This window comes from Ruditapes philippinarum, unplaced genomic scaffold (assembly GCF_026571515.1).
Source record: "Ruditapes philippinarum isolate M1 unplaced genomic scaffold, ASM2657151v2 ctg378_1_1_1_1, whole genome shotgun sequence".
NCBI lineage: Eukaryota > Metazoa > Mollusca > Bivalvia > Venerida > Veneridae > Ruditapes > Ruditapes philippinarum.
The window spans coordinates 198,221-208,704 of record NW_026862585.1 but is presented as its reverse complement, the minus strand read 5'-3'; the positions used below and the strand labels follow the sequence as shown (position 1 = coordinate 208,704).

The following is a 10,484-nucleotide window of genomic DNA, read 5'->3' as shown; positions in this document are numbered from 1 at the left end:
ACTCGCCCAACCGCCATGATTTGTCGGGTTACTTATTCGTTCAACAGAAAAATATCACTATTAATGTATGAACTCAGTACCAGTCTTTAGTCTCTTGCAGGATAAACACAACAAATTGCCATAGTTTTTGCTACATGTCATTTCTGATTAAAGGATGTAGTCTTAAAAAGAGTATATTTTGTTTACTTTCCAAAACTTGCACTGTAAGAAAAAACTTTATAAATGCTTTCTTCCGGGCGAGGTGTTGTAATTGCATCATTATCGCATATAGTATGTGAGTTATAGTCTGTTTCAGAAAAGAACTTCAATAAGCAGTCGGCGGAGTATATAACGTAAATTCCATTTATGGCATGTTCTAAAACATTAATTTTAGTGTGTAGCAAGTAACTGTTTTTAATTACGCAAGAATGCACTTACTCATTAAGCAGCGCATGAAGGCTAACTTATTGTACTACGAGTCAAGTTATTGTGATTTTTTTCTAATGGGCAATATCTCCTACATTCTAACCAAAAGCGCGTCAAAGTATTTTTACAAGACCGGAATGGTAGAGTAAATCAAGTATTTTTGTTGGCTTTATGTGTTGACCACATACAATAAAGTATTAGGCAAGACAGGAATACCATTTCTATATTCATGACTGAACGGCGATTCCAAACATTTTGGAAATGCTAATACTTGTTCAATGTGCTATGATATAACAATTCGTATAACTCGCTTACTTAAATTTTTATTGAGTGCAATTCATTGTTGCATTTTTCCTGCAAAATTCCCCAGTTCGTTACTAATTACCACAGCGCAACACGAATAACCTTTTGATTCGCAAACCTACTATTTCTTCTATACAGTAAACTACACAATGTTAAGGTCATCTATTTATGGCTTTCGAATTCATGTACAGAAAAATTTTAGTATATTATAATCCATTGAGTACTACAAAGTAATAAGTTATTTCCTGTGAAAAATACAAATGACAGTAATAGATTACTAAATATACTGCCTTTGTCTTTTATACTGCCTTCCCAGCTGCGTGAAATTTGTTCCCGTTCTCATTCATTAATATGACATGCTGCAAAACACCGGAGAGGAAACCAATATATGACTTTACATAAAAGAAATCGGAAGGAATTTTTTGTTCCGAATTTATTTTTAGTTGTAAATCTAAGGGATCAATTGATAAATCAACTTTGTCCTCAAATTTCTCAGGATTACAGAGCAATGTTGATTGTTCTCTGGGCTTTATGTCAGACACAGGTTAAGAAAAATTTGCAGCCTGACAGGGACTTTCAGAATACTGTACCGCGGCTCTACCGACTGAACTGTTTGACCGCTTACACATGTTATGTGCTTAAAAACGAACACCTCTAAACCGTGACAGATAAGGTTAGATAGTTTTAAAACAACAGGTAAATTAAATCTTACCAAACACGGATTGAAAACAACAACACAGATTTCTCTTGACAAAAATTACAATAATAATATATTATTATAATCATGTTTTACTAAAATGTGACGAGAAATTTATTGATAGTTCCATTATTTATACATGTATAGTGAAAACTGTACTAATACATTGTTTTTGTACAAATAAAAATATCTAGCCTTTTTCAAGATAAGAAAATTCTTTGGTGGCCGATTTGTGACATGTCTCTCTTGCATAGATCATTTTGAATAGTAAATGTGTCATAAACTACTTCAATATCTTTAGAAGACTTCACATGTTTAATGTGCTTATATTTTTGTTCATTAGTACAGTGTATGCTTTCTTTGATTTGGTCATAATCTATTCTGGATATGGCATCTGCATTAGCATTTTTGTGGCCTGGCTTATGAATGATTTCATAATCAAATTCCTGTAATTCTATTATCCATCTACTAAATTTACTTTTAAGGCATGGTTATCTGTGTAAAGTTTTTTTGAGGGCATGCGAAAAGTTATGATCATATAATTTTATTTGTTTTTATCCCTTCTTAAATTGCTAAAAATAGAGAAAGCAAGAATCCCTTAAGAAAGTCCAACACAACACAATTGAAAATAATGCTGACTCGGTTTGATTGAGCCTGTTCATGGACGGTTGTTTGCAATTTAATTTGTTATTTGCCCTTTAGCACCGGCTTAAGCAGAATTCAACAAAATGAACTGGAACAATTTTGAATTTCAATTCCAATTCGAGCAAGAATCATGTACAAAGTTATTGTGACTGTGTTTCGTGTTGCAAATGGCACCGCTCCATTGTATCTTCGTAAATTGTTCACTAAATGCCAGAGTCAGTACAGGAAAAGACTGAGATCCTCATCATCTAGCCACATTCGGTTTGATATACCATCAACAAATTCAAAACTTGCTGATAGATCCTTGGCCATTGTGGGACCTAAATGGTGGAATTCATTGCCAGACTATCTGAAGGACATTACCAATGAAAATCAGTTTAAGGCTAAACTTAAAACATACTTGTTTGGACTGTTTTTCAACTAGAGTTGTAGATTGGCTGTGCCATCGATACTGGGTTTGGGAGTGTCTTGATCAAGCATATGTGTATATAGTCTTAACAATGTACAGCGCAATCGAATATTTAATACATTTTTGCGCTATATAAATGTCTTGTATTTGTATTTGTATTTGTATTATTTTGAAACATCCGCAGATGTGTTCATACGGCGGTTATCGTGGAACCTTCAATATGACACTTCAAAGTGCCATTCCATGAAAAGCGGCATATGGTCCCCAAGAAAAAAATGCGTGTGCCCTAAACGAGAAAACAATGGACGGAACTAAATAAAATGGAATTTTGAAAGGGGATCAGAGGTTATAAAGCCTGCATATCACAGATAATACGTCAGAAGACAAATTTAAAAAGTATCTCAAGAGGACATGTCCAATTTTTCATCTGCATGTTATTCTCTACCCCAATAACTAACAAGATATTCTTTTTTGCCAACATCTCCCCTAGTATGTAGGAAATTGCTGAACCACTGGAATCTGTGGATAGTATAAATTCTCTATTCTTATCTGGAAATCTTATAATTGGGTTTACTATTAATGCACTTTTAAGCGTTTCTAAAGCCCTTGGACACTTTGGAGTCCAATCTATTTAACGAAATTTTTCATTAACTTCTTTGATGGGTTATGTATTTATAGGTAAGCATATTTTGCCAAAATCTTTAACAGAATGTCTATAATAATTCAATTGGCCAACGAAACCACGTAATTGTTTCTTACATGTTGGAGTAGGATTTTTGTTTCTTTACTTTTTCTACATTTGACGGATCCATCTGAATTCCTTTTTCAGATAAAATGTGACCTAAAAAGTTGCCAAAAGTTTATTTAGATGGTTTGAGATTCAAATGTGCTTATCTTGAGTATTTTGATACATCAATGAAATATAAAAGGTGAGTTTCAATGACTTTTGAAATTACTAAGATATTATCTAAACTAGTACAAACTTCCAGTTTGGTCCTTTCAACACATGTGACATCAAATAGTGAAAACATGTGTCCTGTTCTGGCCCCAATGTCTTTTGAAATTACTAAGATATTATCTATGTAAACTAGTACAAACTTACAGTTTGGGTCTTACAACACATGTGACATCAAATAGTGAAAAAATGTGTCCTGTTCTGGCCCCAAACACATGTTTTCGTTTGAGAAATGTTGATGAAAAAGTGAGCACTTTTTTGGCGACGTCCCCCATTCAAAACGTACATCAGGGGGTTGCGAGAAAGGGAATATGCCCCCTTCTATTTGGGGGGTTTGAGGGGGCGGCAGTCCCCCTCATCGCAAAGAAAAATTTGGACTTGTGAGAGGCTTAAAATGACCCCAGGTCGATTATAAGGTAACTTGTAACTCACGCTGAAAAGCCTTTGACTCTCTCTCAATCTATTGAGAAGTTGCAGCACTTTGAAATCAATTTTGATGGAAAAATGAAGGCAAAATAGTGATTTTTGGCAATTTTGAGATGTGCCCTTGTTGCAATGGTAACAGGAAATTTCAGACTGAGCATGTCGTTACAAAGGCATTGACCAGTTAACATTTACGCCAAGTTTGATAAGTAGTTAAGCATTTTCCATAGTTTCATAGCAGTTTGAACTTGTAACAAGAGGTTTTTCAAAGAAAACGACCATATTGTACAATATGCTCATGAGGGAAAGGGTTAAAGCAAAATACTTATGGAAAGAAAAACAGTTAAACCATGTACTACGTATGAAAAATCTAGTTACCTGAAAAAGTATTAATCCGCCACCTCTACAACAATATTAAGTTTTCTTGTTAAAAGTAATTAAACAATTGTACATAAAAAGTGATCTATTAAAATTGTCAAAGTTATATAACGTCGGTTCAAATTATGTAAACAGATCAATCACCTCTCGGTTAACATTTATTCATTACTTCTTAAGCGTTTGTACGTCAGGGAATTTGTCTGTGTAGGCGTCATGTGATAAGCATAGTCAAACATTAACAATTTTACTCCTATTGAGAGATATTTATCATGTAACGTCAGCTATTTTGATATGATAGTACCAATACTTAAATGCTTTTGTCACATTTAATATTGATGATTCAATATTCTTTGCCTTTGCCTTGTTGATATTTATTCTTGTTATTTTACATAATATAATTATAATGACTTCAACAAAAAGTCAATGGGTAGCTTTACAGGGTCGCAGATTTTACCCTTACCATATTTTAATTCGTTTGAGTTGTCATTTAATATGGACTAGCATTAAATGCATCCTAGGAATAAATTAAAAGCTTCCAAAAAACTCGCTTAATGCAATACATAATATTCATTTTATTTAAAGACCAATTCATCTCAAGTTCTTACATGCATAACTTTACTGTATTCGTAAACATCGGATCCATTTATAACGAAATAATATGGTTCTGTGCAATTTTATGTTTATTATTTACAATATGATAACTTTATTTGACAAGACAAGACATCCGTGTCTGATTCTTGTCATTTGAAATAAAAACTTAATAATGTCGTACATGTTTTTAAATAGTTTGAATGTGTGAACTTCTATTTAAATATTCGGAATACGATTTTTAAATGTTTTGTACGATATTTATTAATCACTCCATAACATATATATGATAATAGAATATATAGCAAAAGCCAAAGTATACGTAGATTTTTGTTTAATTTAGATGTATTATATAATTAATTTAGTTACATGCCATTGTCGTACAGTTTAATTTTCTGAAAAAAAAATTTCATTTCTACAATCATCAGTTTCATTTTCACTTTCAAAAGCAGATGGGTCCATCTGAATCTTTATCAATGTAAGGATAGTAAGTGTTTGTAAAAGGTCGCCAAATACAATATTTTATTTTTCCAAGCATCATAGATTCTAGATAAGAATGCCAGGCAGTCATCCAGATCAAAGGAAACAAGTAAATAGCAGTCCTCATTTAAAAGCCAATATTGTTGTAGCATTGACATTTGCAATTTGCATTTGGCTGTATATTGAAACAAAAGTGTCAGGAAAAATATTTATTTAATGAAATACTATCATGTCACCAAACAGCTATTACAATAGTAATAACAAAGTTCTTACAAAAGAAAAAAAACTACTGTACATTATTTATGAATTGGTCTTGTATGACATTTGCAAATATTTTATTCATAAATTAATATCACCAGTTATAACCAGATCACATAGACTCTCACTTGTATGCTTACATGCCACTCACTAATGAATGTTTTATAAATGTCGCTTTGATATTTGCAAATGGTATTGCCAATGATATTACCAAACAAGATGTGTTCCTTATAACGTGATATATTTTGTCATTAAATTTGACATGGTTATTGTTTGACGCTTTTAAATGACAGACATTTATATTTTTAAGAAAGTGATTTCATGAGGACGACTCTTAAAAAATGTTATTATCAAAATTGCAATTTAATAATAAGCAAATAAACAATTAATGTTAATGTTTCATGATAATATCAAACCTGAAACTCGCTTATTTATATACTTACCTGAAACTTGCTACTTTAAAAGTGAAAGACGCTTTGTTTGTTTGTTTGATTGGCTTCTACGTCACATCGAAACAGTATAGGTCATATCGCGACGTTCCAGCTTTACTGGTGGAGGAAGACCTCAGGTGCCCTTCCGTGCATTATTTCAGGTGCGAACGGGCACCTGAGTAGAAATACGCTTTAACATAAATACCTGAAACTCAATTGCACACTGAATACCCGAAACTCACCTGAACATAAATATCCTGAATCTCGCTTGAACATAAAAAAACAACTGAAACTTACCTGTACATAAATCAGAAGCTCAACCTCGCTAGCACATCAATGTATCAATAATGTTTAGCCTTAAATGCTTCAATTTCACGTGAATCCCTAAACCTCACTTGTTCATAGAAAATATAATTTTTTCTGAGACATAGAGCGCAATCGAAGATAAAATACTTCAGACGCGGTTGAACATAAAATACATTTAATTCATTTGAACATGAATTTATCATGTCAATATTGATTCTTGCTAATTAAGCGAATGCCTAATGAAATGGGCTTTATCAGTATCACCCACTTCATTAGCTCCGCCTCTGTTGAAGTACAACCCCACCTATATTATCGCCAATGGTTATATGAAGCTCTGTATACTAACATTTAGTCTTCTGTGACGGAGGGAAGGAAACCAGGCCAAATATAATCAATATTTTTTCCTTACAAAATTAGGACGAATCATTAAATTGCAAGTTACAAAGCCTTAACTAGACCTATAATCAGAGAGGCGATTCTCTACCAACCGTTTAGAAAAAAAAGAGCCAAATTTGAACAGGGAACAAGTGGTATGACTTAAATATTCAACGGAAATTTTTTGGCGCTATGTACGCAAAGGAATTCCTTTTTGTAAAACAGCAGATTGTGTGCTTATTCATGAAAATAATTAATATTTGTGTTACAAAACAGATTAACTGATTGAAAAAGTACGTTTATTTTAAAATGTATAACTAATATTTGAAATAGGTTATTTTGAAGGATTCTGAGCCGTGAGTTACCAATTGCCTGAATTTTATTACATTTAATGGTTCTATACTTGAATTCCAGGCAAGTATGCAATATTGCGTTTAATCACTGACAAGTACTTTTATCCTTTTTTTAAATAAGTGAACAATACGTTACTACAAATGATTATATTTAACGATTAATTCATAACTATTATTTTATATTTCAGATATATTTTTGCTATTGGTAGAATTACAGAACAGTTCTTCCTCAAAATCATTCAAACATTATGCAATTTGCACCAATATTTCAATGAACATATTCTCGGCGCAACGGAGATATTTTTTTCTTTACCCCTGTCTTTGTCTTGATATTATATTACTAATACCACTCATTTCAATTCTACTTGTTCTCCAATTTATTTTGCTTCGACCAGACCTTTCAATCTTTGTTGCAACAGACAAACATTTCAAAATTTCAGACATGGCTTTACTTTGTGAATTTATTCATAAGGTTCGAATTTTTCACAGAAATATGCAACTTAATTCATGTAATTATTAAACAACGAGCACATACCAAGACCGTGGAGAAAAAATTGATTAGTGCTTCGGATATTCAACGGTAATAGAGAGCGATTCTCAAGGCTGATGTTGTACATTACCTGTGACTGTTCACATCATTTGGCGGTGTCTTTGATGTGCAGTATCAACATTAATTTGTTTATATCTGTATTGCCATTACATGAAAATTATGTTACTTATGATACTGGGATCCTTCGTATTTACCGGACAATCAGTTTACCGGACAAAATATATTCCTGTATAATAAGGCTTTATATTTTGCTTCGATTTAAAAACATCCGGTCTGAATTGCACATACACTTTCTATTCAAAGTAAATAACAACAAACCACTCTTAGATAAATATTGTTGATTCAGTTCTTTCTTTACTAACAAACCCTTTTGTTTCCTAGTTATTACATGACCTGGTCATGCGGGGGAATAAGCTGTTCTGTGCATGCTCGAATATTGAGGCCCTTAATGGGTTATTTTAGATAGGTTTTACTTTTAATTCTTCTCAACGTTATCTCGACGAGACAATTGTAACATTTTTTAATGACAAAAGTAATTTTAAATTTAGTTCAAACAGTATCTCGTTGATGTCTTTTACAAAGAAATGCAAATTAAAAAAACAGATAAGGAAATGCCTTACACTCATGGTGAAATGTAAATAAAAATAGATTTTATGGCTTTTGCAACATGCTACGTGATGACAAAGAACAGAATTCCATTTGAATATCAAAATATTTCATACGTTTAAGGATCATGAAGAATCAGTATGTTATTTGAGTTAATAGGGTTAATTTCAATAACACCCCTATATTGGCCTTTTCGTAACAGGCATGGCTGCCTTGTCTATTTCTAGTGTCATACTGGTAGTGGGGTTTTCCATTTTCTTAAACTTGCCATTCAATAATCGATGTTTCCTTACTAATTATTTAAAGATTAATCTAAAATCACGATTTCAAAAAAATTTGAAACATTATGTCTGGTAAATTGAGTAGTTTACACGAGTTTTTTCCTCTTATAATGCCCTACTTTAAAGACGCATTTCTACAGTCAAATGTTTAATTTTATGTTTGATAAAGGAATGTTTACATGTATTAAGAACCCACAATTATTTAGGTAAAATTCCATTCTTTTTTATCATTTTAAATAAAGGTTACAGCGAAAAATCATCATAATTATTTTGTTTAGTAATATGTAGGATCCCATTATATATAAATATACAGAAAATTTAAAAAGATACTTCAAGCGTCTTGTCAGTTTCTAAAATAACGTTTACCATTTATTCAGAGATGTATTGTACTTACAGCCTTTAAATACTCTTGTTGTAATATATCCGCTTCACATGACATTACATATATATCATTATCACTAGATTACGCTCGAAAATGTTCATGTACTACTAGTATTCCAAAACAAATTATATGCAAAGTACTTGCTGCTTTGCACTAATCTTAAGTCATCTTAACATATTCATAAACGTTCTGATAACGTAATATTTCAAAGAATATTATGAACTTTCCCAGGACAAAGTCTGATGCAAAATGGTGGAGCTTATTATGTACTGAAATACAGGGCACGTTTGCAATCAGATGATAAAAAGTCATGTATACCAATTAAAGACTGTTGCTCTATCTCTATGCTAAATTGACTGTCATTTATTTAAACATTTTCTGATATTTCTGATGTGGTTTTAAAATTCGCATTTACTTGTAAAGTGAACGAAATTTACGATTATTCACAATCGGTCTGTTGCTTAACCCCTTGATAGCAAAAAATGTCAATCAACACATTTCGGCCACCTTATTTCGGCAAGCTGTTGGTAAATTTTGTAAATTTAAGCATAAATGTGAACATTATAATTCACTCTCTAAGTGCAAGCGACAATATGATATCAAAACGAGACAAACAACGTTTAACAATAAAATGCCAATATGCTCGCAAACGTAGAGATATCGGAACCATGTATTTGGCAGTATATCTTAAATGGTTTGAACACATTGATAAATTATTTATGGGCTCTAGAACAGGCCAATAAGGATTTGAAGGTTGCATTTTACATTCCAAAACAGCTATTGAAATGTTATCACAAGAAACTGAAGCGAAATATTTAATATGAGTTTCCGATGAAAATAAATACTTTATTTACATCGTACATCTTCTATCGTATCATTTTGTGAGCCATAAAAGTTTAACCTAGCTCTCTATAATATTTGCTAAATAACATTTGTCACAAGAAAGTAACATTTACAAGATCATGATCACATCTTGGCATGAAATTCATTTTGTGTCATTACAACGTAAAACTATGGTATTATTAACATGTACAAAATATTGAATAATTTCTTCGCGTTCCGAGACCACAAAATTCAAAATGGCCAGGTCATTTACTATGGCTATAATAAAATATATTCCTATCACTGTTGTAACAGAAGTTTCTACATACTGTATTATAAATTTTGATTCTTAACTATCCTGTATACGTTCATTATTATGTATGGAAGATATACAAGTAAGATAGTTGTGTAAAATTGAAAAATGGCAATTTTATTTTCCGAAAATGATTAACCAATATATTAAACAAAAAAATGTACAATCATACATGATGATTTTCAATGTCTGAGCGAAAGGAGAAAAGAAAATGCCTTATATACTAGCTACACATCATTTAGTACAGTCAATAAACATTACAAACAAATGATCACTACAAATTTTGTTTTTGTATGAATAAAACACCCAACAAAATTTTAACATATTTTGATTGATAAATATATTTCAAGGTGGGTTATGCATGAACATGAACGCCTGAGGCACAGTTAAAAGAGAGACAACTTTTATCTTTTCCAACGAACTTACAGCTGTAACGATATAACTTCAAGTTGTAACATGTCTTTATACAGTTATTGTATGATGACAAAGCGCATATCAAACTATAATGACCTGGTTTGTATGAT

The 10,484-nt window shown here is 31.9% G+C and overlaps 1 protein-coding gene across 1 annotated transcript in view; it reads right to left on the bottom strand.

Annotated features, from left to right (window-relative positions):
* The window catches only part of LOC132719498 (adhesion G-protein coupled receptor D1-like), a 48,346-nt gene that overhangs the window by 33,894 nt on the left and 3,968 nt on the right, over positions 1-10,484 (bottom strand). The gene's annotated exons all lie outside the window — the stretch shown is intronic.